Below are 27,830 nucleotides of genomic sequence, written 5' to 3' on the forward strand. Positions count from 1 at the left end.
AGCACGTTCTCTTGGTGAGATGCTGTTATTCTCTGGATAGATCTTCTGCCTTTTTAGGTGGAACAGTGTGGCCTCTTTAACCCCATCACTGGATCAGTGTTCCCAAACTACACTAGTGTGACCATCCCACTTGAATTAAGCAAGTAGCTCCCGGCTTCTGACTCCACAATCCAGCCTTGGGTACCCCCCTCTTCCTCCCTCTCCCCTGAAGCCCCCTGCTTGTGGGCTCCTTGATATTTTCCAGTCCTTCCCTAATGAGCACTGCAGAATTACAGCTAATTAAGGATGTAAATGATGCTGGAGAGGGAGAGAGGGGGAGAGGATGGGAAGGGGCGGGGGGGGGGGGGGGGGGGGGAGGGCAGCTACTTGCTGTGTGCAACTCTGCAGTAAAGTGTCTCCTACCTCAGCAGAAAAGTTATCACGGCAGACAATGTCAACTTTCCGGAGGGGGAGGGCCCTTTGCACGGCTCCGTCCCCGCCTGCAACAGCCGCGCCTCTCTTTCAGTGTCAGCGCTGCAGATGTGATGTCCTTCCTCCTCCCAAATGCTGCTTTGTCAGCCGAAGCTGTCAACGAGCCCTGGTCTCCCTCTCTGATACTTGCCACCCACACCTGTGTGTCACCTGAGAGGTGAAGGGCTCACAAGACTTCAAAACCTGCTGGTGCTCTGGGTGAGCGACCTGTTGTGTTCCTCTTGCTTGCAAAGGGATTTTGTCCCTCTGGTGTGGGCCAGGCCCACCTCCACATTGAGAGGGTCAGGAAGGACACCAGTGCTTGGGGCAGGAGGGCGGATTTTGGCCATTTCTCTCTGGCACTGGAGCACCTGCCTCTCTGGGCTGCCAGTGCTGGCCCTCAGCCCCTGCTCCCCAGGGGAGGATTAGGGCAAAGTCCCTTGTCTCTGCAGCGGAGGCCAATGACTGGGACAACGTGTGCGGGGTGACAGGTGCCGGCGGCAGCCTGAGCTGTCAGCTCCAGCCACGCGACCCTGAGATACGCGGTTGCTCACACGTGAGCTGGTCTGGCTTGCTTTAGGAAATGCTCCTAAAGGGAGCAGCAGGGCCACTGGAGGAATGCAGGATTCATCCAGCAAGGGGCTGCAAACCCTCCATCCCACCACCAGCCTCGGCTGGCAGCTCCTGCCCACAGCAGGGAGCCAGGAGTCAGCCGGCTGGCAGCCCTGCTTTGGGGGGTGATGATTCTGCTGGCGACGAGCAGCTGTTTGAACCCATTCCAGTCTTGCTGGGTCCTCCCGAGCGCGTTTCCAAACGCTTCGGGTCCCTGTTGGCATATTTCTCTGCACATTGCCCAGATCAATGAATTGCAAAGGGACGCCTGCCCTGGCACCACAGCCAGTCCGTCTGTCTGTCCCCTCTCGGCTGAAGCAGGACGCACGCCCCAGGTCAAGGGGACGTGGCATTGGGTGGCAACAACGGCAGCAGCGGTTTTTGTTGTTGTTTCCCCAGAACGCTGTGCAATATATTCCGATTTTTTTTCTTGTCATTAAGCCAGTGCCTCGGAGATGATGATGTAGTCCCTATGTGGGCCGCAGAAAGCACTTCGAGCCGTGCTGGAGTCGTGCTGGGTGGCTCTGATAGCAGAGCTAATGGGAGCGAATGGGATGCAACGAACTGTTCTAATGACACCAGCCAGGGAAGAGACAACAGTAAGAATAAATAAATGTTAACTATTTTCCTCTTCCAGACATTTGCATCTATTGCCATTAAGTTCATTTAAATAAGAGAGAGAGCGAGAAAGAAGGGGAAACTTACTACTACTCTTAATAACCAGTGTCTAAAAATAAATTAGGATGCTGGGATGCACTTAAGGCATTTTAAAAATAAGTCTGATTTTTCCCCCCTTTCCTCTTTTTTTTTCTGAAGTGTTGGAGGGTTTTAATTTGGGCCAAGTAATTTTGGTACAAACGCTTGGGCGCCTTTCGTTGGGAAATTGGGAGGAATGCAAACAAGATTTCACTTCATTAAACAGGGGCAAACAGTAGAGAAATTGCACTTACTTATGGAAATGACTTTTAAACATGAACAGCATTTACTTGCATTGCCTTGTGCTGATTTTTTTTTAAAAGATTATACATGTGAATAATTCACTGCAGGCCAATTAGATGATGATTTCATTTTTAACCTCCCTTCCTTGCCATCTTGCTGGTTGTCCCTTTCATTATAATTTCCACCCTCTTCCTTCCCTTCAATAAATTAATAAAGATCAAATAATCCCTCTTACTTCAGTGCCATGAGACAGCTTCTTGGAAAGGGTGTAAGGTGAGAAATTGGAGGATCCCCATCTCTACTGAACTGCCCTGGGATGTGGCAGGAATAACTCCATGGGATTTATACAAGCAGAGCTGCACCCATGTGTGCAGGAATAAGGAATGGGAGGAATGAAAAATGGACAGGAATGAAACGGGGAGATGGAGAAAAAAAGATCTTTGTGTTCTTTGCATGCAGAATCAGGTGCTGGAGAGAGGCTGAGCATGCAGGACTCACCCTCTGTGAGGCTCCTCTGATGCTGACAGGATCACACTGCTGTGACTTGGCTCTGGCCAAGCTAAAAGCAGCACTCAAGTGACTCTGTGACGTTGCTGGGGATAGAGTGATGCCCTGAAACTCTTCAGCATCCCTGGGCCAGATGCAGGTAACAAAGATGTGGGGCCACTGCTAAAACAAGGGAAGAATAGGCTGTAAGAGGAAGCCAGAGGAGGGTGATGCTGACTTTTGCCAGAGGCCTGTGGTAGGTGGACCTAACAGCAAGTGGACAGAGAGAGAGTTCTCCATGGGGCCTCACTGTTTTTTCGGTATTCTACAGATGATAGAGATTCTTGCTGTTATTCACACGTGTCAGGGGTTTCCCCAGCTCACTGTGGAAAGCAGTCTGTGGGGTTTCATGCCAGCAGGGTCTGGTCACAAAACTTTCAGGGTGCTGGGAAGAAGGAGGTCCTGAAGACACTGGAGTCCTGGCTCCCTCTGGTCCCTAGTTTTCGCTTCTGCATATCATCAGATGCCTGCCAGCTTAAAGGGGCATTGGCAGACTCTGTCCATGAAAATCCTAGTCATGCTTATAGGAAGGCAACACCTGTCCTCAAAATAGTTTTTTCCCCAAATATTTAACTCCTGGAACTCTTTCCAGTATTTAAATTATGAAATACAGAGCCTAAAAGCCTCTAAAAACATAATAACAAAATACGTAATTATTTCTATGTAAAAAATCAGCTGATCTGCCTGTTTAGTTTCTTATGTGACTTTTACCTGTATATGAAACTGCTATCTTCCTTTCATCTGACCAAAAATGAAGGAGAAACTTGGGTGCCTTCCCAGTGAAACTTCCAGTCCCCTGTCATTGCAAGGGCAAAGGTAAATTGGAATATGTCCCCTCTTTGCATCACCAAGAGTATACTTTTCTTCTTTGCTAAGAAAGAGGTTTTTCCCTGATGCCAATGGAGTCACACTGCAGAAGAGCCACTGCTGATGGGGTCTGTTCCAGCCTGTGGGGTGCCTGTCCTCTCTTCTCTACAAGTGGTGAAACAGAGGCATGGAGCAGGTAGGACACCTGTTTACTCCTGTATGCCCTGGCCAAGCATAAGCAGTAGTGTGATGCCTGGGACCCTGGTCAGAAGTAGGACTGTCCATAATTTCATTTCTTCTGCAGCTCTCACTTAAAAGTTTATTTTATGGAAAAAGGTCTTTCTGGGAAACTCCCCTCCACATTGCTGGTAGTTGTCACAGCACCGTGTCATCACTTCCTTCACCCCTGTCTCTGAAGCCATCACCATCTTCCTTCAGGAGCTCTTATCTTGCACTGTCCCAGCCTGATCCCTCCAGACTGCTTCCCACGATGTTTCATGCTCATTTTGTCAGTGTGTTCTTTCTCACCAGATCAGATTCCCAGCCTTTCTGTGCTTCAGTGTTTTTATGGCTCTTCACTGGTTACAGTTTTATTGGGAAAGAGGTGGCTGCAAGCAATGACCTGTGATTTCCAGGGAAGGGGAGAGCAAGGAAACTTCAAGCAGCATGGCCTCCCACTGGGAGCTGTCCCTTTTAGAGGCCTTGTGTCAATTATTACTTCCCTACTCTATTTGTTTACCCTGGGGAAGCCCAGCATGCTCCCTTCAGGGCTTGAGGCAGGCAAATACCCTGTCCCAGCAATAGCACAAAGGTCTTTCAGCTGAGGCTCAGGAACTTTGCATTGCCTGTTTCTAAGTCAACCTACAGCATCAGAACCTAAGCTCCATGGAACAGATTCCCTAAGGAAAAGGTGTTCACTTTCACTCTGGCATCTCTGTTGTATCTGGCATCCTCCAGCTGGGGCTGAGGAACACAGAGAGCAGTGAGCCCACACGACAACAGCCACTGCTGCCTTATCCCTGTGACTGATGCTGCTGGCTGTAATGTAGAGTACAGGACATTTTCTGGCTGTTCCTGACAACTATTCCAAACCACCTCCAACACAGACTCTTTTATCCTGCTTGCAGTCATCCAGAGACATCCTTCTGAGAATCTTTGTGGAGAGATTAGCCCAGAAACTCCAGCTATGAAACAGCAGTTTGTGTGCTGAGCTCTCTTTGTAGGAGAGGTATTTCCACCTGGCAGACACCTCTGGAATTCAAGGATAGGACCCTTCAGGCTGTTTGGTATCTCTGTTGACCTCAGCAGGTTTATCACTGGGGACAAGGTTAGCTCCATGCACTCATTAACCTGCTTCCCCTGAAGGACCTTTGAGGCCGAGGGCTATGTGGGGTGGGCACCCACATCAGCCCTTCCCCATGGGCACCCTCTTGCTGATCTGCTTGTGCAGCACTTGGAACCAGGAAATGGTCATGGGTCCTGACCATCCCCGTGCCTACGACAGCCATGGAGGTCATCTGCTGGCAGGGCAAGGCAAGGCAAAGCAAACATCCTCTGTGCAGTCAAGAAATGTTGGGCTAAGGAGGACTTCAGATGTGTCTGACTCTGAAATGAGCTTTATTCTTTTCTTCAGCCTCTAGTGACAGAGACTGTCTCTGGGCAGTGAATCAACAACCTCAAGAAGAGGTGAGCAAGTGTCAGGCACCATTATTGACATTCTTGCTGACACCCTCCCTTCAGAGAACGCATCCCTGGGGGCTGGAGAGGTCAGGGCTGGGCTCCCTGAACAGGGGTCAGAGAAGACGCTGGACTGAGACCTCCCAGCAGGATTTCTACCCACAGCTGCAACTCTTGAGATCCCATTTGTAGAGTCCTTGTTTCCCATATGGACTCTACAGAGAATTAGCAGTGGCAGAGTGCTGATGGCACTGGAGAGCTGCTGGTCATGCTGTCAGATACCATCAGAGCTTGAAAAGCAATGTCAGCAGCATCCCCTGGGTGTTATATACTTATTTTCTAAGGCCAGCAGGTGTTAGCCTTGAAGCAGGGTGAGCACATCCATTTCACCCCATCACTGGTGGAAACCATACTATTAAGGACTGGCCAAAACATGACATTTTCCACAGTGAACTTCAAATGATGTTCAGTTTGGGCAGAGCAGGGAGAATTTTCTCTCACCAATATTTCTATGGGAGTATATTTTTGATAGCAGATGAAAAATCCTTCAATTTAAGGAAAAAAAGAAATCTTTTATTTAGCTTTTAAAAGAATTTGAAGTATTGGTAGGTAAGAAAAAAAATCTGGACATCTTTTCCTATTTATTGTATTTAAAATATAAATGTAGGGTATTTTTCTGGAAATTATCTTCAATTTGAGAAAAAACTGCAGGGCCTGTAGGTGGCCTGTAGGGGTTTGTAATAATAGAAGAAATATTTAGTGAAAAGAAGAAAAAAATGGCAGTGTTTCTGGAAGAAGTTTGGAAGGAAACATGGCAAGTATAAATTGGAAAATGTAGAAATACTCCCTACCTTTCAATTCTCAAAGTCTAAGGAGACTTTGGATATTAGTGACTCTGCTTTATAGATACGATGGTGCCATACTGGTACTGTGCCCTCAGTGAGTGTTTCAATTCACATTAAAGGAGCGCACAGACTTCTAAAAATGTATTTTCTTCTCCTTCATCTCCTCCTTCCAAAATACAGATCAATTTATCTTCTTTGTGCGAGTGTGAGAACACCAAGACACAGAGATGGGAGTGGTCTTACCCAAGGTCACACTGCACAAATCATTGTGGCAAGAGTCACTCCTTAGTTCTGTGAGGAACAGCAGAGGAAAATGTTGTCCAGCATCCTGGGTTGGACTGCCACTATGGCACTGTCTTTCAAATCCATCCTGTGATCACCAAATACTCTTGCCAGCTCTGACAAGCAGAAGAAACAGAGGCTGGTCCAAACTGACTCCTGGTGCTACAGACGCTGAAATCCTTGCAAAAGGAGAAACTTGAGATGTCACTGGCTGAAGATACCCCAGGTTACTGTGAAGATATTACAAAACTGAGGCACATGCATATTGTGGCTGTTTTTCCTGACCTTGGGGTCACATGCAAGGAAACAATCGGTGGGAAAGCAAAGAGGAAAAGAACAGTTATTTCTCTGGGGCCCTGACAGAAGGAATGAGAATGTGGGGGCACCTGGGATGGCCACGGAACAAAAAACCTGAAACATCTCTTCACCCATTTGTTCTTATTTTTCCACTCTGTGGGTCCTGCTCCCCTCTTTCCTCACCCTCCCCCAGCTTGCCTGGTGATTCAGGAAGAAGAGGCCAAGGAGAGTAATATTGTGCTGAAGACAGGACTGGAAGGGCAGTAATTTAGACTCAGAGGCTTATAGTATTATTGCCTGCAAAGCCATTCATGGGAAATGATTCCACCCGTCCCCATTCCGCTCCCCCCCGCCCCATACCACTCTCCTTGCTCTGCAATAACAATAACAGAAATGCCTTCAGGAGGCTTTTCTACTCAAAATGCAGGCAAAGGAGCACTTTTCTCCACCACCCCTCTTCTTTCCCTTCTCTTCTCCCTGCACTCGCTTGTCCCCCCTGCCTCTAAGCCTAACTGCTGCTCCCTCCCTTCTCCCCTCCCCCCCCACGGGATAAAAAAATAAAAATAATAATAGGGGTAATAAGAGAGGAGGTAATGGAACGTTCTCCAACTGGGCACATGTCAGAAGCCATTATATGTGGTGCAGATTTGCATAATTCAAGAAGCATCAAATTAAATTTGCATAATTCCTTTGATTACACTTGTTATTAAATGTAAGTGACATTGATTTACAAAATGGCCCAATATAAGGTTAATAGCAAATGTCACCTTCCAGCAGGGTGAATAGGGTGCGTGTGTGGTGGTGGTGGTGACGGAGGAGGGGGAGAGGGGGGCCTGGGGAGGAAGGCGAGCAGACAATTGATTTCTGCTCCTCTCTCCTCCTTAAAGGGCTCAGGTCTCCTTTGCAGAGGAGCCCTCGACTCTCGGAGGGCTGCACTGGGCTGTCATCGAGACACCGTGTCATCAGGACACCCTGCCGAGTGGCATTGGTGCCATGCCTCTGCTGCCTCCTGCTCTGCACCGTGTCACAGCATGGCCACTGAGCCAGTTCCCAATGGGAGCTAGGCTGGGTGGAAGGAGCAGGGGAAGCCTAAAAGTGTCTCTCCCAGGCCCAGGCACGCTTGGTGGGCAGGAAAAGCAGCTTGGATGGCATCTTTGCAGGAAGATCTCACTGAGGCAAGTTTTCTAAAATAGGATGTGAGCTGGATGTGGGCTGTGCCCAGCTGGCAGGACACCCTGTGTGTCTGCGGGGACAGCACTGGGAGGGAGGGAGAGCCATGGTAGGAGCAGTGCCTGAAATGCCAGCTCTGATGGCAGAGATTCCACAGTGAAAACACATTTGTGATTACAGCAAGACCTGTAAGTTACATGAAGAGCTGCTTTCCATAAATGAAAGACTCTGTGCCATACATACAGAGCTGCTGATGATCCAGGCCCATCACCACTGTCCATTTTGCTAACATGGGCCTCAGACCATCTTGAACACTTGCCTTGTGAGTAGATTCCATCTCTGAACGTCTTTTTGCCTCTCTTCATTCTGTGTTTTTCTCCAGAAAGGGCATGTGATTTCATGCAGGGAAGCTGACTGGTAAGTTGTGTGGGCACCTGAGGACTGTAGCGATAAAATAAAGTCATAATATGTGTACCAGAACAGGATGAATATCAGACTTCTAGTCACAAGCAGTTTCAAAGACACACAAACCTAGGCATAACCTGGTTTTGGTTCAGCAGAAAATTTTTTTGCAAATCAAGAGACTGGCTGAAGGGGGAACAGGGACCCACAGCTACCTTTTTGGTTAAACTCTCTCACTCAAGGTGAAAAAGGATGCTTCTTTTGGTGTCTGAGCTCTGTAAACATTGTCTAATAGCATCCAAACAAAATTAGAATTAAATCTATCCCTGAGCCAACTGTCAGAAGGGTTTTTCAGAATGTTTCAAAAGAAGTAGCACTCACTATTTGTAGCAGGAAGGATACGATGATTGGTATAAAATTCCAGGTAGCTGCCATTTACAGCTGATTTTTGAACTCTCTTAAGCCTTCTGAAGCTCTAGTAGTCCATGCCCAGGATGAAATCAGTGCACCCATCTTTCAGATCCCAACATAATCACATGAAGCCAGGTTAATAATCTAGATTATTATCTACTGAATGAGAGACATGAAATGTATTTTACAGGCCTTTGGGCACTCTAAAAGGAAGCTGCAGTATGAACATTTCTAATGCCCTACATAGTGTCCCACATCAGTTGAAGAGCATTGCTTTTCTGCATCCCAAATACCCAATGCTTGCTCCACAGCAGAATTTATTATAACCCTCCTGAACCCAGATTCTCAAAGGTGCCCAGTAGTGCCAAACTTCAGACAGTTGAAGAAAATATCTTTTTGAGGCTAAGCACATTTATAGTGGCTAATGGCTCAGGCCTGGGTTCCATTCCTGTTGTGAGGAAAGAAGATGAAGTGTCTGGGTTTGGTGGACAGACTTAAAAGGGTGAATGGAATACGCAGGACCACTGTGCACACCCCAGATTTCTTGAGAGCATGCAGGAGGTGTCTTTGTGTAGTGTCAAGGGATTGGTCTTTATTTTGAATATTTGTGTCTTCTGAGCAGGTGTTTCCTTCCCTCTGCAAAGCAGCCCTCCCCTGCGGCCTGGTGACAGGCCCCTTAATGCAGAAGACGCAGGTTGTATTCCCAGCCCTGTCAATCCCGTGTTCTCTACTGCATCCCCTCCACACCCGGGCACATCTTGGCTGGTGAGCCTGCAAACTCTTTGGAGTTCTGCTTCAGATCCCTCTCTGTGCTCTCACAGACTGCTCGACACATTGGTTCCCAAGTGTGCGTCTCTTGCTTCCCTTCTGAGGCTGGCAGGGGTGTTTGAGCAGGTCCTGACCCAGACCCTGTCAGGCTGCATCAACCCTTAATGCATCACGTGAAAGCCGGCTGCTGGCAGCACAGGTTTGCAGGGCATTGCAGAGGGGGTTCCTCTGCAAGAGCTCTGTCTTGAAACTCCGTGTCAATCACAGATGGTCCCTGGCCATCATGCCCACTCTGACATGGGGATGCTGACTTGAATGAGGAGAGTGAGAGCCTTGTTTTCACCATGGATTGGTGAAATTTGCTGCCCAGGTTTGGAGGTACGAGGGATCCCAGCCCAGACGTGGCTGGTGCTCACGTGTGCACTTGAATCCTGAGCTATTTTCATGCCAGCATAAGCCCTAACTCTCTCAGGTCAAAGTTGGCATGGGCAGAGGCAGTTAGCACTGGCAGCTGCTCCTGCTGCTTTGCCAGGGGAGAGGGGTCATTTCTTTTCCCTTCCTCTTGCTAGTTTGGCAGCTGCCAGGCTGGTACAGAGCTCCCCGCACCGTCAGAAGGATGGGGAGCCGGGCTGCAGCCTCCGGAAGCTGGCAACAGGCAATCAGGCAGCGGTGAGAGAGCCTCTTATTAAGGGTAACCCTGGCTCTGGCTGACAATTGCTGACATCGTCATATTTAGCACCCGCATGCAGCGAGCCTGAGAGACACTCACGCACTGGGTGAGCCAACTGCAAATTAATCGTCAGTTCATTACTGCTCTGCGCCTTTCATCCTGACAGCAGCCTTTCAAACGTGGATATAATTGGAAGGGTCCATGTGGCAGGAATTTGGTGAGGGCTAGGAGGGAGAGACCTTAGCTCCCCCTCTCCTTTCCTCTCTCTCCCTTTCACAGGCTGAGTTCTGGGAACAAACAGCAAGCTTAGGACAGGCTGATGAAGGAAATTAATCTCTCCTTCCCCTGTATCTTGTCCAAGCCCCCTACATCCCTTGACATACATTGAGATTTTCGTACCAAGAGATCTGTTTGCATCCAGGAGGTTCCCTCAAGCTCTAATTGTCCTCAGCTTGCAAACAAAGTGTACACACTGGTAGGATTGCCTGTGAGAACTTGAATATGTGCATCATTGTTATTGCTGGTGGTGGGTATTTCTGCTATGGTTATTACTGTGCTGCTGGGAGGCCCTGGCTGCACAGGCACAGTGGAAAGTGAATCTGCAGCCAGGAAGGTTTTACAGGAAAGGGCCAAGGCTGAGGAGGAGAGTTTGGAGGAGGGCTGTGGGGAGAGAATTTACTTCTATCATCCTTGGGTATTCATTCTCTGAAAAAAGACACAGACCCTTGGATTTTATTCATTATGGCATGACATGGAGCACCATTCTGTGCCTCAGTTTCCCTGATGGTCAGTGTGATGTGAATATGCTCATCCTTGTGATGGGAGCAGCCACTCCCAGGACACTGTGAAGTTATATCTGCTTCTCTAGAGTGCATGGCAGGAGAAGACTGCTCTGATAAAGCCATGGGGCAGGAAATTACCTCAGGGGTGGACTCCACGGCACTAGGAGTGTGGTGTGGGCTTGAGATTTTGTTCGGCTTTTCACTGACATTAGGAAATGGTATTAAAGGAAAATGTTGATGCAATCCCAATGTCCTGTTTGCCATACTTGAAAACAAAGGGAAGAGGTTCCTCAAAACTCTGGTTTTTTAATAGGAAGCAACACTTGTGAAGTGATGGAGCTGGTGAGGGGCAATCAGGGAAAAAGTCTTTCTTTAGAAACCCCTTTAGAGGGAAACAGCATTGGAGCACTTCTGGGAAATTGTTTTCCTCATTTTTACAACTTTTGCTAGTTGATGTGCAGGCATCTTCCCAATGGCCTGTTCTGGTGGGCCCATCCTCTCCAAGCTCCCTCTGCACAAGGGTCCAGTTCTGCCGTGAGGGATGCAACAGCTGAGGGTCTAAGGAGGGGACCCGGTCTCAGAGATTGGCTGAGGGTCTGTGCTGACCAGGTGCCTACTGGAAAGGACATGGGAAGGGTTAAGCACTTCCAAAACCCGTTTTGTGACTTCCCGAGTTGTGTTAATTTGCTTCCCTCAATGGTCTAAAGGATGAGGCTGTGGTGCTTTTCTAGGAGACAGAGGGAGTCATGCCATGGGGACTCTGGCCCCCCTTCACCGTGTCCCCCCTGCTCCTCCCGTGCAAAAGTTATTGTCGTATTCGGTGGAGTCTCAGGTAGGCAGATGAATGGGAAATGTTCCTCTCCATTACTAGCTGCACTTGACTGGAGTCTCATTACATTACGATGGCGCTTTAGCAGGCGAATGGGCCTTGCGTCTGGGTTCCCAGCACCCCTCATACCTCCCTGATAACGTAAATTACCCTCCGCCTCATTGCCTCAAATGATCAAACATCAAATTGCTAGTAAAAAAAAAAAAAAAAAAAAAAGGAAAAAAGAGAGGAAAAAAGGGAGAGAGGAGGGAAAGGAGAAAAGCTGAACAGAACCATGGGTTGAATCTAGGTGGTTTGTCAGCAGCAAGAGACGAGTCAGTGGCTCTTAAACACTTGCTAAAGATGAAACCATTGAAGGTTCTGAGCACAATAATTTTGCTGACAATAAGTACACCTGTAAAATCCAAACAATGCTTTATAATTCCAAATTACACCAGTCAGGACCTGCTACTTCATTCTTTTGATCCAGGGAGGGGGGACCCACACTTAGCCTGTGTTTCTCCATCAACAGACTTCAGCAAATTCTGAGAGAGACAGAGGCAGAAATATGCGCACAGTACAGATCTGTTGTTGATTTTGTGGTTGAATAATGTGCCAAATCCTCTGACCCCCTTTTATCCCTTGCTTCCTGCCCCCTGATGAATTTTCCAAGCCAGAAGAATAGGTCCAGGATGAACAAAAACAAGAAAGAGGAGAAAAAGAGAGGGAGAGGCATCGGGAGGGGAGGGAACAGAGCAGGTACATGCAGGGCTGGTCGAGTCCAAGCAGAAAAATATGGATCTTGGCAGGGTAACGAGGCGCAGTGGGAAGAGGAGGCTATACGTCTTTTCCCAGTATTTAAACGTGTGCTTAATATGGCGCTCAGTGGAATGGTTAATCTGCTAATGCTGGTAGTGTTTGCTGTAGTACTCAGAGAAATGTTTACTGCAGTATTTCATGGGGATTGTGCTCGGGATGGCACAAAAGGAGGAACCACTCTAGCGTACCAGGAAAATGTTCATTGCAAAATATACTGGAATATTAAGAGGTTTATTTAGTGGCGTACTTAGTATAATATGAAAAGAGTTAAGTACAGGATGTTTTATTAATATTTTTGGGGTGTGGATGAATTTCAGTGCTCAGGAAGGTTATGGAGAAGCAATTCCAGCAAAGGCTGGTTTTATTCATAGATTTATAGATCTTAAGACCATAAAGGATTCTTGGATCAGCTAACCTGACCTTCTGTATAACACAGGTATATACAGTGTGGACATACCTCCTGATTCAGCAAAGCACTTTAAGCACTTGCTTAAATTTAAGTATTTCAGTTGCCCCATGGAAGGCAGAGAAAATAACCCTATTGAATCAATGGGACTATTCATGCTCTTAATGGGAAGTGGGTGTTTAGACATTTGCTGAATTTGGACCACAAGAAGATAATACAGCTAAATGAGTAATTCATAGCCACCCATTTATTCAACTGCTTATGCTTTCTTTTCTGCTTGTGGATTGCTCTGGAGCCAATCGCCATTTCCTGCAATGTATTCATTGTTTGAAGCCATTCACTGAATAATTTCAGTGAAAACTCTTTCTTGATAGCTTGCTCATAAACAGTTCATTGTGAATACAGGAATATATGCACATACATTTTAAGAATGTGTGAGTGCCCGCACTTGTGTGTGTTTGCATTAAATATGTGAACACCCTGGATGTATGTGCACAAATGCAGGGTTGGGATCTTCAGCTACAATAAAAGACACAGTTCCCTGACACTGGTGAGGTTGCACTGACTCTGACCACTTCCCAGTCCCAAGCTGCCTTTGTTTTGAGTGGACTTGTAATGTTTCTGACCTCTGGTTGTGGGCAGTGAATCTTGAAGTCTAAATATTTACCCAGGAAATTTTTAAATGTGTTGTTGTGATTTTTCTCCTCTCCTCTATTCATTACACTCTGGTTTGCAACACATCCCTTACCATAAAGTGATTTGCTGGGAATTTTACAGAAAGTGAAATGGAAGAAGGTACAAAATTAGTTGGAGTGAACTCAGCAAATTCTAACCACAGCCTGTGCCAGGGCCTCCATTCCCTCTATTTGCTCAACTTGTCATTAATCAGCTTGGAATTATTTTGAATGCACTGCATAGGGATTTTCCAAATCAGCCAGGGCATATCTTCTTCAAACAAGTGTGTTTGCAAACTGCTTGTGGCATAGAGTGTGTCAATTAAGTGACATGGCATGTTTTAAATGGGAGCAGAACTGAAGAGCAGGTACTATGAATGAGGCTGGAAGCTTCCTTAGTGGAATTGTGTTTGTGCAGTGGCCAGCTCCAGTTCTCATGGAGACCTTACTGAGCATTATGCATTACAACATGGGAATGATTTGTTTCTGGTACAGGATGCCAAAAAGTCACACTGCTTTTTAGTATTCATTACATTTTCAGAAAATCAAAGGAATTACCATGACATTTAGAAGTAGAATATGAATGTCTATAAATTAAGAACTGAACTTGTCATTTCCTGCATCCAGTTTATTTTTCTATTTTATATTTCCCTTAGCACCAGAGAGGGTTGTGATGGAAACTAGATGTGAGCTGGGCAGTGGCAGCACTGGGACAGTTCATCTAAGTGTGGTTGATCCGTGTGAGATAAGTGAGAGTTTGAGATTTTCCAGCAGTGACATGCAGAGAGCAGGAACACTGAAGACACTGTAGGACACGTGCTGGTGATGCTGCAGAGCTGATGGCATGTTCCACATTCTCCTTTTGGGCTTCCACCAGCTGTGGCATCTGAAATTGCTACTGAATATCCCTATCATTCATTTTCTTTCATTTGTCCAACTGAAAATTAAGAGAGGTTTGGTTTTTCCTGGTTAAACTAAGGTGGGAGTTTTTCAAGATATTCCAGTAAAACAGAAGGACACTGTAATTTTTCCAGCCTCAATGGGATGTGTTTTTACAGACAGCCACTGTCCTTTCTAGAAAAACAGTTGTGTTTCACAATGGGAAGTTATTTCAACACATAAAATCAATTATAATGATTCCTTTTCTAAAATATAAAAGGAAATATTTTGACTTTTCAAAATTACCTCTTCATTTTCTATTCTTCCCTTGTGGGGGATCATTGGCCAAATTCAGCAAGAGCTAGCACAGCTGAGGCAGCTAAAAACACAATTCAATCTGTAGATAAATTTCATTTGGTGAAGTAAAAAGAGAAACTGCAAGTCCTGAGGTTGCTCTCCAAAAAAAGTTTGGTTGTATGGCTGTATCTGAGGTATCTTTAAAACAGAGCATGTGTCCTTCTGCCAATATTTGCATAGCATTCAAAACAACAGGGAGCATTTGGAGCTATTTAATACTGAGGGAATAGGTTGCAAGCATGGGAGGGATGGCATTTGCATGGGCCCTGGCAGAGGTTTATTTACACTGTGGCTCAGTTGTAGCCCAGTCTGCCTCTATCAATGTAGCTCTCTTTTTAATGAAGGGTTTACAACTTGTACATGCAAAGAGACATTTAGGTGTTAGTTTTGTTTGCCAATAAAGACTGTCCATTAGCTATCTTAATCCTCTGTCTGTCTGAACAGGCTGAATCACAAAAACAAAACCTAGGAAAAAAGAAGGTCCATCTAAAATACTGTTGTAAATGAAAGAAATCCCCTTCTCCTTTTTCTTTTTGGTTTCAGATTGAAATAGCTTGTTTTACTCAAGCTTCTCCTTCTGAAAGTTGATGTCGTTTTACTGAAAAAAATGGAAACTTGTGGCAGAGATTTTGCAAAAGCACTAAACCCATAGACTGCTTTCAATATTTTACACAGAAATTAAAACAATTTCAGGAGCTATTCTAGGCTGGGCTTTCAGCAGGTACAGAGATAAGTGGGACTAGTTTTTGCTTATCCTACTCATAAACTTCCCAACATTATTTTGGATGAAATGCAAAATCAAATTCTGCAAGATGTGATCATTTAGGGTACTGTGGCATATTTTGAAACAGTAGGACTGTTAGTTCCAGCATTTTGGCCAAATTCCAGCCTGGATAATTGCATTCTGCCGGCCTATATTCAAGCCTGCAGTTTGAATGGAAAAAAAATTCAAAACAAAAAAAGAACCTCCCCAAAAAAGAGCTATCATTTCTTCTCCAAGAAATCCTGCTGTGTGATGACCAATGCTTTTCCACCATAGAAGTAGCTGTATTTTGGGAAACATTGCCTATATAATCCTACTTCTTTTGCCCATTGGATAAAAACTGCTGTGGAGATGACCAGTCCCTTTGTGGGAATAAAGCAGCAGAGCTGACCAGGATGGAGCTGTGGTGCTTTATGCCAGCCCTGTCATAACTGCACAACCTTCACTCAGTAAAGCCCAGGTCCTGTGTAAGGGCTGGGTGCCCTGTGATCTGATGGCCTCTTTGTCTTTCCAGTAGCCATGAGCTGGGGGTACTGGGAGGATGCACAGCGAGAGGAGAGGGCAGGCTGGCATCAGATGGGAAGAGCGAGGACTCACCAGCGGGCTTGACCCGTGTCTGTAATTTGTAAAGAGCATTTTTACACCAGATCAATGCTTTCCTCAGCATTTTAATGCACCCCATTGGTGTCCTTAAACTCTAATGATGCAGTCTGTGAGAAGCTGCCATTTATTACCCACAGATGGGGCGATAATTATTGACAAGATTGTAACTAATAATTAAACCCATTTGCTCCTTTAAACAAGTTGGTGTGAATTATTTGCAGGGAGTTCTTTAGCAGGCCTGTGGTCACTCCCGCCGCGCGTGGGGTGATGTGTCCAGGAGCAATCCCACTTCCAGGGAGGAGGGCAGGCTGCTGGCAAACCTGGGCTGCTCAAACCTCTGGCAGAAGTCCTTCGTCTCACCTTCTGTAGTGCCTGTGCTCTCAGCTGTGTTAGCGAGAGGTGAGTGAGCACCACCATGCTCCTCCCAGTCTCCAGGGCGGAGCCTTCTGGATCCCAGCTCCTTCCAGGACTAGCACTGGGGACTCGTACAAGGTCTGCTCAAGGGACTTGGGCCAAACACGGAGCCATGATGGAAAAATGTGTCCATGAGAACTTTTCTGATGCTTTGTCAGAAGCACTTTTCACTCTGATGCTTTGTCAAGAGCACTTTTCTCTTCCTCAACACTCTTTCGCCTGCCCCTTCCGCAAGCTGAGGATCAGTAGTTACACATTGCCTGTTGTTAGGTTTATTATTCCTCAGGTCAAAATCCCATTCCCATCCCAAAGCAAAGATGCTGGAAGGGAAGAAGAAGGATAATTTCTCCACGCTTTTGTTCCTTGGGTGAGCTGAGATTAAAAAAAAAACTGTTTAACCCTCTGTAGTACAGTGTGTTCCCACGGTGCTGAGGACTGCAGCACGAGCTGCTGCCCAGCACCCATGGTGGGGTGGTGAGTACACGTGAAGGAGTGAGCTGGGGGCTCCCGTGGGACCGTGCAGGGGAACAAGCGCTGCCCTGTTCCCCACTGCCAAGGGGTACTGCCCAGAAGAAAATGTGAGCACTCCTTCTCTGCAAACCCAGGCATGGCAGATGTGGGGAGCAGAACAGCCTGTGCTGGCCAGTGTGGAGGCCAGTGGGGACAAGGCAGGGTGAGCAGAGAGCAGCTCTTGCAGCACCACGCTGTTGGGAAGGCAGCCTGGGGGAGCTGCCTTCCCCTGGTGTACATTTAGAGGGAGGGTGTAAATCTAATCTCAGTGCTAGGGTCCATTAGCATTAGAGGGGAGTACTGTCTATGCATTCATTCCGTGCTCTCACCTCTGGATGACAGAGTACCCCCCTCTGTTGTCTGCTTTAGCACAGGGAAAAGGCTGCCCATTAATTCTCCAGTGGCGGTGGATAATGCCATCATAAGTCTTAGGTGCCTATGAATTTTGTGAGCATTTTACAGTAATAAATACCCCACACTTGTGCATATAATTAGTTGTGTATCCCTCGGTTGTTCCATCTGCACTATGATCTATCTGTCCTTTTACAGAGGTGGGCCTGGTTCCTCCCCTTGCACTCCTGCTTTAGTAGTGGTGTGGCATGACCTAGTGGCTGGAACTCAGGACCTGGCAGAGCCATTTCTGTAAAGGGAAGCAGAGATGCCTTTCTGGACTCAGGGATTTATTGTGCTTGAAGTGGAATCCTGAACCGAGAAGCTGAATGCAAAGCAACCAATTTGTCCCTATTAAGTCCCACTATGTCTGTATTATCAGTGCCAACTCAGACCCCCTTCCCACGTACCAGTTTGTGCAAGCGATGAAAAGACTGTAAAAATGTACATCTACAAAAGTTTATCTGCTTATTTGTCTTCAGTATCTTGTGCCTTCCCTTTCTTAAGTGAAAAAGACTATGGAAAGACTAATAGCCTCACATCTAAACATTACAGGATTTTGTCTCCCTTTTTAAAAAACTCCACTAAAGCCTCACACCAGCAGAACTTACTGTGCAAAGGTAAGCAATCACCCTGCTGTCTTAAACCTACTGAAGCCTGGATTCAACAGGCGAGAAAGTCAGGCTTTAGGGCTCCAAATACTGGGTCAGAAAGACTGTGGCCACATGACACAAATGCTGATCTGATGTGAAGCTGATCTGCTAATGCAGATCCTTTCAGGGAGTGCTGACAGGTTAACTTCTGACAGACTCAATGTGCATTTGGTGTTATTTGTCTGTGACTCTGACTTTATACCTTAAAATATCGCCTGTCATCCCCCTGTAGCTTGCAGAAAGCTGAAATAAAATTGAAGCTGGCACAAAAGCTTTGCAATGTGTGCTCTGGCTAACTTGGTAAGATGTGATGCTGCAAGGATGCCTGACCTAGGCCAGGTCTGTGCAGCTGGCTGGCCCCAAACTGCACATCTGGCAGCAGCACCCACCAGAGTACGGCTGAGGCAGCCTCAGCCCCATCAGAGGATGCACACAGTGTTAACTGTAACCATCAGAGAGGCTATTTACATGCTTAAAGTTAATCACAAGCCTTTAGGATCAAGGCTGCAGAGGAAACTAAGAGAAGACACTTGAAGAAACATATGTCAGCTGGGGCTGTGGTCAAGAGCTCACTGAGACTTACACATAACATTTGAGAAAATGAGTCCATTTGTTTCAGAGGCATCCTGAACATTGGCATATAGCAATTCTGTAATGGATCTATTCAACTAGTCCTAAAGCTGAAATATCCTTAACAAATATTTCCTATAATAGCACTTAAAGATGGAGTGCAAGGAGAGAAATTTTAAAACTTTATTGCTGAGTTCCAGTTTTGAGGGCTTTCAAAGTACCAAGGTAATTTTTCTCCAAATTTGGCTCAATATTTAACGAATTGAGTGAGATCAGGAAGTAACCTGAGGTCAACAGTTTTAACCTGAGTTGTTTGTTAAATTGTTGCAGCTCTGCAACAGCAACAAGAACAAGTACATGCTGCATTCAAAGGTAATTCAAACAATCCTTGGAAACTTTATAATAAAATCACTAACTGGGGAGCAAGACTGAAACAATGGAAACAAGGAAGAAACCTTTCTGTGGGAGATGGGAAAAGCTCACAGACCTGGGATCTGGAATCAGAAGAAAAGTCAGATTTCAACCTTAGCTGTAGTGATTAACTACCTTAACTGTAGTAATTGTTAATGAGTGTTCAGCATGAGCCAGGCCAAATTGGCATTTGTAGAGAAGCAAGATGGTGAGGTTGCATCCAACCAGAAGCAGTCCAGAGAAGATGGAAGTAAACCATGTAGTGTGGAAGCAGCAGTGTTCAAAGAATTTCTCAGACGCGTGGCAACCTTCACAGTGGTTGCTGGATCACTGGTGCTAAAGAGAGGTCTTCAGGTATGGTTGGGTGCCAGCTTTGATGAAAAGCAGCTCTTTGCAGCCTCCCTCTTGTCGGAGCCACCTGGACCTCTGGGCCTCCAGGATCTGAGAGTGAACATTGTCCCTCAGGTCACTGCAACAATCGCTCATCGTGGTTTAGCAGGTAGATGTTAATCGGGCTGTCCACATCACCTAGCCCTTTGCAGATCACCAGCAAGGGCTCTCTAGGCCACCGGTGGCACACAGCCCTGTTTCAGAGGCAACGTGCTATAATAATGTATCCCTAACCATGCTTTATACCAATAAGTAGGCTATAACCCTGTCAAGGTGTGCTGGTGACTCTATAAACCATGAGACCTGAATGGTCAATGGTCGAGTGGTTTAAAGCTGTCACCAGAATACTGAGATAGCCTTATAAGCCTTGTGCTGCATGGCTGGGGATACATTATTCACTATAATATATGGTAAGAAATACCTGCACAGGGTCTGAAATGAACTGCTTTAGCCACTAGCCAGCATGGCTAGTGATCAGGGAAATCCGTCAGCATTTTCATGTGCAATGGGAGGCAAAAAGAAACAGACACTGGAGGAGAACTCATTTTCTCTTTGTATAGAAATTGAGTTTGGGGCAGAGGATGCAGGTGAGCAGAACCAAGCATGGCAAAGCCTCTCACCTGCACTTTCTGTCATAGGGGAGCACCCAGGGCTGGTGGCCTTCAGAGCTGTGTGGCTCCCCATGCCTTCACAGCCCTTCTTCTGTTTTGTGGAGAACACAGGAGTACGAGCGCTGTCAGTTCAGCCCTGCTGAGGGAAAGCAAGTGGGAACCTGGTGTGAGGCCCAGCCCGAAGGCAGGAGTGTGAGCAGTGGCCAGAGATGTTGTGAGAAGGACCATGGTCTAGTCATTGGCCAGGAGCCTCTGCTTTCTGTCCTGACTCTACACAGTACCATGAGCACTACAGGGAAAGGTCTAAGAGGCAGCTACATCAGTGGGGGAACAGGTGGGTTGCCCCATCCATACACCAAGCTTGTCTTGGGTAGCCCCAAGAGGCAGGGGATGTAGGCAGCTGCACAAATATGTACATGCAGGCAGATAGTCCCACGGCCAGGACCTGGGGCTCTGAGACGATATCCAGCAATTTTACACCTTCATCCCTCCAGCCACGGCCAGGCTTGGTGTGCATGCGTGTTACTGCAGGGGTGAGGTAGGAGAAGACAAAGGTAAGTTTGGGTGAAATGGGGTGAAGGGATGCCCTAAATCAAATGTCCAGAAAATGAAGAAAGCAATGAGAGCTTTGAAGGGGCTCTGGAGGGGTATGCAGCTAAGCCTCTGTCACCAACAACCTTAGCAAATAAAAGATTGCCCCATCATGGGAGCCTATCCTGCTCCAACCACAGGAGACAAAATCCCTGAGAGCATGCCTGTGTGAGTACCCTTTGGCAGCAGGGGGTGAGGGGGGAGAAACAAGGAGGGCTTGGGGGATTTCATTAGGAGATGGGAGGGGAGGGAGGAAACCTCTCCTCCTGAACAATACATGGAGCTAAAATTGCCTGAAGGGCTTGTCTGGCTTGCTTTATTTATTGCATATGCATATATACGTACATATATACATACAGTTATATATGTATTTTTTCCCCCCGGGCTTTATTGGTCTTTGTCAGGAAAGGACCCAGGGCATCCTTTCCCACTGCAGCAGCTAGGAGACAATAGTGCTGCCCGGGAAGCAGGGAAGAGCCCAGCGATTGATTCCTGGGATCAGTAGCTGGGAGACAGGGCTCTGGGCGGAGGAATCCGGGGGCGCCGAGCACAGGGCTGGCCGCCCCCTCGGCTCACTTGTTATGTTAAGAACCCGTCGGCGGAGCGGAGGCTGTGGGTGCAGGGAGGAGAGAGGGACAGGCTCTGAATGCGGCCGCCCTGGCATCCCTCTGTTCTCCATATGGGTACATTGTCTGTCCCCCTCCCTCTGCACTGCCTCTCCTCTCCCTACTGTGCTCACGTCAAATGTTGGTTTCCCTTTTTTTTTTAAAACCCTCGGAGCAGACAGGGGGTGACAGGCACCAGGAATTTGTGAAGGATGGAAGAGGAGGAGAAACAAGTTTGTGTTTGTTGAGTGGAAGCTGTGTCTGTTTGTCCCCCTCCCCAATGTCCCTCGTGGCTCCCCATCTGGGTTGGACTGTGCCTGGGGATGAGCCGGGTTTGAAGCTGGGGCTCACGAGGCGGCAGGAGACACAGTGCTGGGGAGGGCTCTTCCCAGTGAAGTCTGCCCCATCCCACTCACTGCATCCCAAAACCACAGCCCTCTGTCACACCCTTGTCCCTGGTGGGGTGAGGTACTGCTTCCTACCATCCCTCACCACAGACCAAAAGCCTCATCCAATAAAGGTTTCCCCTGTAACATCCATTTGCCCCATCTTGCCAGTAGGATCAGGTCAGTGGGCTCTCAGGACCAGGGAGGGACTCTATGTCTCCCTTTGTCCAGCTCTGGGCAGGTCCCATAGTTTCTAGTTCTCAATATATTTTGAATCCCAGTTCTTCTAAAACCTGCACTGAATAAGATCTCACTTCAAGCCCATGCTTTTCTGCCCTACCTGATTTCTTTTTTAGCAATTTTTTTTTTAAAGAGCTACCATGCCCCAGAAAATACTTCTTGTTATTACCCACCCAAAATTAGTACAAAATACATTAGAAAGTCTCTTCTCTAATGGTTTTTTATATTTGATGTCAGTTAAGATAAAACTAATGGTGTCAAACAATATAAGGAAGGGGAAGATTAAACAAAATCTATCCTCTGCAAAAACAAAACAATCAATATAACATTATGCTGCTGTAGTGTCTTTCAACTTGCTTTGATTTGTGGATCCCTAGAAAGTCTCTCAAGAAGGCTCTGCAACCCCCTAGAAAATTCACAAGCCCTAACCACTGAAGAGCATTGGTGAAATTGCTTTTTTCACCCTCCTTGCAAGGAGTCCATGTTCTACCAGGAATCTGCAGACCACAGGTTGAAAAATACCACTCTACAGGAAACCAGTTCAAATGTAATTAAGACTGACTAAATAAGGACCAACTGAATATGACACTATTGTTATTGTAATACTCTCAGGTCCATCTTTCTTGGAGAATCTGTTTTGCCATCTCTGGGAATCACACACAGGAGCTTCATCACTCTGGTCCCATCTTGCTGGCTTATCTGCTGCTCATAATATCTAGTTCCTCTGTTCACCACATTAGAAAAATGCAAGCAATTATAGACAGCTGGAAAATTTCTGAACATGTTTTTCTCTTGTAGAAAAAAAGGATTTTGATTCCAGATGTACTCTCCCCTCACCTTCAACAACCATAAAAACAAATTAATGTTCAAACCAACTATTCACTTTTATTTCCTATTTTTGATGCTGCTTTGTGTTGTCTGTTCATTTTGCATCTCTGGCTGAAGTTAAATATTTCTGGACAGGGGAATATCCCTTGTTTTTTAACTCACCTAGTACAAGAAAAATAGGAAAATAGGAATAAAAATAGCTTGATATTTAGGTTACAAAATATTTTAGTTCTGTAGGCCATATGCTGATACTGTCAACGTAACACTCACGAGACCTTGAAGAATTCAAGGTGAGAAGTTTAAACAGCTAAAAAACTACAAAACTTCTTCAGAATTTCCTTTTCATGAAAAGAAAATGGAAATACAGCAGTAGCTATGCTTGAAACTAGATCAGACAGCATTCAGAAATATTGCAAAAAATGTCAAAACAGAAAAGCTGGGTTTTTTCCAAGTTGTTCTACAGATCTTTAGAGATGCTGCTCCATGAAATAACGAGTGGTTCATTCACCAACTCATCAGCTTGGGAAATATATGCAACACAAATTCATTTGTTTCCAGCTAATTGCACTTTCATTTCCTCCTCCCATCGTTGCGAGGCTGCGCAGGCTGGGTTCGAAGCGGTGCTTCCCAGGCTGTGTTTCATGCACCACCCCCTGTACCCAATCCCCACCACAGAGGTACCCAGCCCAGCTAGGAGGCACAGTGCCTTCTTTGCTTGTGACATTCTGGGAAAAAAATATTTGGAACCCACAGTTTTAGAGCAGGAAGGGACTGACAATCAGTCCTCTTATGTTTTATTTCTGGCTCCTGTCATTGGCACGCTGTACAGCTGTACTCAAACAAATGAACTTCTCTACATCTTAGTTACCCTTTCTGTAAAATGAAGGTAATAATATTTATCCAGCTGGGATGCTGCAAGGAGTAATTAATGTGTACAAATCACTGTGAGTTCCTCTAACAAAGTGCAAATTGCATTAGTCCCCACAGAAACTGGTAATAGGTTTGCGTCTTCCTTCACTGAAAGTCTGACCTCAATCCCCTGGGGTAATCTTGAGGAAAAACTCTTCCCACTATTTGTATTATAGCAGCTCATAGGACTCCTCCAGTGCCAGAAGCCCCATCATGCTCAGGGCTGCATGTTCATGCAGTAACACATACCCCACACTCTAAGCCCTGATATGGAAACTGAGGAAAGCCAGGAGAAGGGAAGAATTAACCCCATTTCAAAGGTAAACAAACAAGGCACAGAGAGGAAGCCTTTTCCTGGTAATAAGTACCAATATAAGTCTTTTCGGAAGATTTACCTCACACTGCCTTCCTGACTCAAGCTGAGTTTTCACTTTGTTTTGCTGGACATCAATCTTTCTCATTCTGGTGACAGACCAGACAGATGGCAATGGATGGAGCTCACTTCTTACGGGTGCTCAGAGATAGCACTGTTAGGGCAAGTCAAGGCTTGCAGATGGAGGACATAAAGTGGCCTTGGGGACAGGTGGCCACCGGTCCAGTTCTTCGTCTCATGCTCTTTTGGAGATCTGGATACATTTGATCTTCTAATTTCTTAACACTTTCAGGCATCCTTCTGCTACGGGAAAAGGGAGACCAAGACAATCCAAGAAAGACTGGTAAACTGGTTTTGTAAATCTTTGTGCATAAATATACATTGAAATGTGGATCTCCAACAGCTCTCTCAAGTGCATCACTACTAAACCCCTTCTAATGCCAGTACCCAGATGGGTCAGCAGTCTTTTTCGGTGAAGATACCACTGCTGTTACTTCCCCTGCTCTCTGAAAGGGCCACAGGCATTTGTGGTACAGAAGTCCAACCAGCAAGGGGACCCTCTAATTCCCAGAGGCTACTCACTGGTTTTAGCACCAGGATGCAAGATAAGGAGGTATGGCCCACGTCATCTCACAGCCAATGGCATGAGATGAAGGATAAAACTTGGCATGATCAAACAGCTGGGGACATAAATACAGGATTAAAGGCTCTGGTGATGCAAGTAATTCCCATTTCATGGAATTTAGAGAGCCATGTTGCTGTGCACCGGTAGAAGACCTCACCCTCTAGTGCCATTAAGCCATAGACTCCTTTAGTGGCCAAGCAAACACGTGTTGGAAAGGAGCCACCAAGAGAAAGGGCACCTTCCCCTGGGAGATCCTTCCAGAGCAGCCAGCAGAAGCTGAGAAGGACTTTCCTTCCTCCCCTTTCTTCATCTACCTGCTAAGTGCCCACACTGCACGCCTCGCCGAGCTGGGGTTCCTTCTCCACTGGTCAACCTCTGGCCAGAGAACTGGGAACTATACCCTTTATAGATGGTATCCAAAAAGGCCTTTTTGAACATTGCATGTGCAAGGATGGGAGGAGGAGGGGAGGGGGGTGGGGGAAGAGGAGAGGTATAGACACAGCACTCCTTGGCAGTGATTTATAGACTGGGTCAGGCACAAATTGACTCGTATGCAAGAAATGTAAATGGAATCGAGACTTTTGATGGAGAAGCTCATTTTCAGACTTAAACGCTTTAGATTAAACACACTCACACACAAATGCTGGCGGGGAGGGTGTTTTATATAATTTACATTACAAATCAATTCATTATCCACAGAGGCAGGTTGCACTGATTTTCAAGGATCGGAGATTTGATGAAGAGGATTCATTTCAAGAAATAAACCTTTTAAATTAACCGCAAGATGAGGGAAATTTCTTTATTTAAAAAATGCGCCAGCCCCTTCTTTGTTTCTTTTATTATTATTAATATTATTTTCCATCCGGCTCTGGGTCATTAAGGAGGGTCCAGAAGTCACAGATTGCCTTTCTGAGGGAGGAGAGCTGAGAACTTCGAATGTCACACATTTTGTCTAGCTCCAAACCTTTCATTTCTTGCAACACAATTTCTTACCTGTGGTTGGCTCTACACACCACTGTGTGCTGTGTGCCAGGACTGATTTAACAGGGAATGTCCTCTCCACCTTGAACTTGAGAGGAGAAAAATCCATTGAGAGTGGCTGTGGGAGAATCATGAAAGACAGACTTTCAGCAGCCTCAGAAGAGAAATGCCCCTCAATCTCTGGGTGAAGTCCCTTAAGGCTTTAGCCAGGTGTGGGATTCTGAAAAACCCAGCTATAACAAAGGCACATGGCTTTGTAGGGCAACATTTGAGAAATAGCGGTAAAGAAATGGAACAAAAGGAAACTCCAGAATCAAGTCCTCACATCCCATCCTGCCCTAACAGTGTGCAGATCACAGTGGGCAACAGCCACACTGGAGGCAAAGCAGGAGTGAAAATGATTGAAGGATGTGCAGCACATCCTCTTCTTCCTTGGCCAGGCTGCAACATACCACCTTTGACGAAGACTGTTTCTCACTTCCTAAACCTCCTAATTTGCTCCCTTCTAGTGATTCCTGGCTACAGCTCTCTCATAACTCCCAACAACTACCCCTATAACCTGGCTGCAAACACAGCCTCCCAGTTGCCCAGCATTCTGCCTGGAAGAGAGAGGCAAAGCAAGAGTGCTGGATGGAACACAAGCACGGCCTGTCTTTCCTGAGATTTTTTTTTTTAAGATAAGTTCATATCAAAAACCAAATGGTTGGGCATCTTTCCTAGTTGAACAAAAGTCAATCCTCTAGACAGACAACCACTCACCTGACTGTAGGCAATCACCTCAGTTGTGTATGATGGACCTGGGCCAGAGGCTGGTAACAGGTGATGGCTGGGGATGGGCAGCTTTTGGGTCCTGGAGGTACCTGAATCCCGCAGTGCTCCAGCAAGCCTTGCAAGGGCCCAGTGTGGGCCTTCCTGAAGCCATTCTCCTCACCCGAGGACCCTGGCCACTGTGGGAATGCGTGGCTGGCACACCAGTGTCCCAGGAGGTGAAGAGCAGTGTCTGCCCCACCTGAGAGTCCCAGTGCAGGGCCAGGGGAAGGCAGCAGTACCTGGGCTGGAGGGGACCCAAAACACCAGGGTTAACAACCCTGATCTTGGGGAAAAAAAGGCACAGGATCTTTAATGACCACAAATGGCTAAGACTTTTGCTTCATATCTCTTCCAAAAAGCAATTATGTGCATTTTAGCTGGGGAGCTTTTATTCTCATGCAGATGAGGTAGACAGCACAGTGTCTTCTCCCAAGCACATCCAGACCTGGTCAGTACAAGTGCAGAGAACAACATGAGACATGTTTGACCTTCACAACTTTTCCTTTACAGACCAGCAAGCTAAAACCCTGAAGGAATTTTCCTGAGTGAGTTTGTCCAAAGCAACATTCACCACCTCATTCAATATTTGCCTGCAAAAAAAATGCCAATTATTAAGAGACAGTCCTGGCTGGGCATCAATAGGCAGCCAGGTGTGAGAAGTTGAAGAGAAATACATCTCATTAATGTGGAATTGTTTTTAGGTTAATAATCTTGCGTTAATTTTCCTTTAAAATATTGTCTTTGACCGTTAAACGCTCGCACTGTTATAAAAAGAACGTAATAAATGATCTTGAAGCAAATTCTCCTGCCAAATGTCATAATTTATTTGCATAATTAGCTCTTAATTTTAATTCAATATGCAAATCCACGCTTCCTTTAAATTGCAGCAGCCTGTTTCCCAGCCCTGGCTGCCATGAATTTATTGTGAGGCGGCTGTTTGAAAAGGCAGCTTCACTGCCTTCTGGGGATGGCTGCCTGGGGGAGGGGGTACCCACCGCCAATTCCAGTCACTTTTTGTTTGGGTTTTGTTTTGGTTCGCTTCTTATTAAGTTGGACCCCAGCCTGCTTCAATCCCTGAGCATCCCCATTTTCCTCCCAACAAGTCCTGTTTCTCTTTGTCTTCCTTCTGCATTCTCTCTTTTTTTTTTTTTCTTTTCTTCTTTGGAGAAGACAATGTTGATCCTCTGCGTTCCCATCCCCTTGCACCTCCATGAAAGGCTCTGGCTCAAGGCAGCCTGGCAACTGCTCTGCCTTCCTCCCCTCTTCAGCTCTTCCTCTGCAGCCCTTCCTTGCTGCACAACAGCCCCTTGCTCAACGCCTTTTTCCAGTGCCCTCCTCCTCATGGAGGAAGGTGAGGGGGAAAGGCTTGGCCTCCCTGTGTGGTTTAATCCTCAAGTCCCCACCCATGGCCAGGGCAGCTGCAGATGACCAGAATCCCACCTCACCTCCGTGGCACACTGCGCTGCTCTCCACACCGAGCTTTCTGAGCCACTGGGCTCATGGCAGGGGGCAGCCGTGGCTGTTCCCCTACAGAGTCACGCAGTGGCTGCAGAGCCGGAGGGAGGG

General features: G+C 46.5%; 1 long non-coding RNA gene across 2 annotated transcripts; it reads left to right on the forward strand.

Moving 5' to 3' along the window:
• The first annotated feature begins 401 nt into the window (after positions 1-401).
• LOC119702870 lies at positions 402-25,251 on the forward strand. 2 transcript variants are annotated; one of them, XR_005257474.1, is made up of 6 exons: positions 402-669; positions 1,504-1,661; positions 2,461-2,647; positions 3,428-3,550; positions 24,141-24,191; positions 25,173-25,251. It is a non-coding gene; the product is annotated as an uncharacterized LOC119702870 (long non-coding RNA). The 2 variants fall into 2 exon arrangements; XR_005257475.1 differs by lacking the exons at positions 24,141-24,191; positions 25,173-25,251 and adding an exon at positions 6,057-9,702.
• Positions 25,252-27,830: the final 2,579 nt, after the last annotated feature.

The sequence above is a fragment of the Motacilla alba genome, chromosome 6, assembly GCF_015832195.1.
Source record: "Motacilla alba alba isolate MOTALB_02 chromosome 6, Motacilla_alba_V1.0_pri, whole genome shotgun sequence".
Classification (NCBI taxonomy): Eukaryota; Metazoa; Chordata; class Aves; order Passeriformes; family Motacillidae; genus Motacilla; species Motacilla alba.